Below are 507 nucleotides of genomic sequence, written 5' to 3'. Positions count from 1 at the left end.
AGGGAGGGACACCGGCAACAAAAGGAGCCCACATAAAGAGAATAAAAGGGGATGAAGTGAATGAAGAGCTCCAATTGAGCCGCTTTCACACGGAGGACACACACACACGCACACACACACGAGAGAGAGAGAGAGAGAGAGAGAGAGAGAGAGAGAGAGAGAGAGAGAGAGAGAGAGAGAGAGAGAGAGATTTATGACTGGATTAGACACATCAATTTTACACTCTCTTTACACCAGCGATTCAATTTCGGACCAGAAGTTCATGCACACATTCATCTTTAATTGAACTCGGTGCTACATTAACAACTCATCTCAGTGCGTTAAACACACGTCCAAATGACTCCAAACAACAAACCGACAGCGTTCACACTGCGATTCCTTCACTCGAGAAGCACAAATAACACCTGTGAGACTTCAGACTTCAAATCATTAACACCTCTCACAAATAAACTGCTAATAAATCACTAATATTGCTAAAGAATGAAGACAAAAATATAAAAATAATAT

This window comes from Tachysurus fulvidraco, chromosome 2 (assembly GCF_022655615.1).
Source record: "Tachysurus fulvidraco isolate hzauxx_2018 chromosome 2, HZAU_PFXX_2.0, whole genome shotgun sequence".
Classification (NCBI taxonomy): Eukaryota; Metazoa; Chordata; class Actinopteri; order Siluriformes; family Bagridae; genus Tachysurus; species Tachysurus fulvidraco.
Note: the sequence above shows the minus strand (reverse complement) of the source record.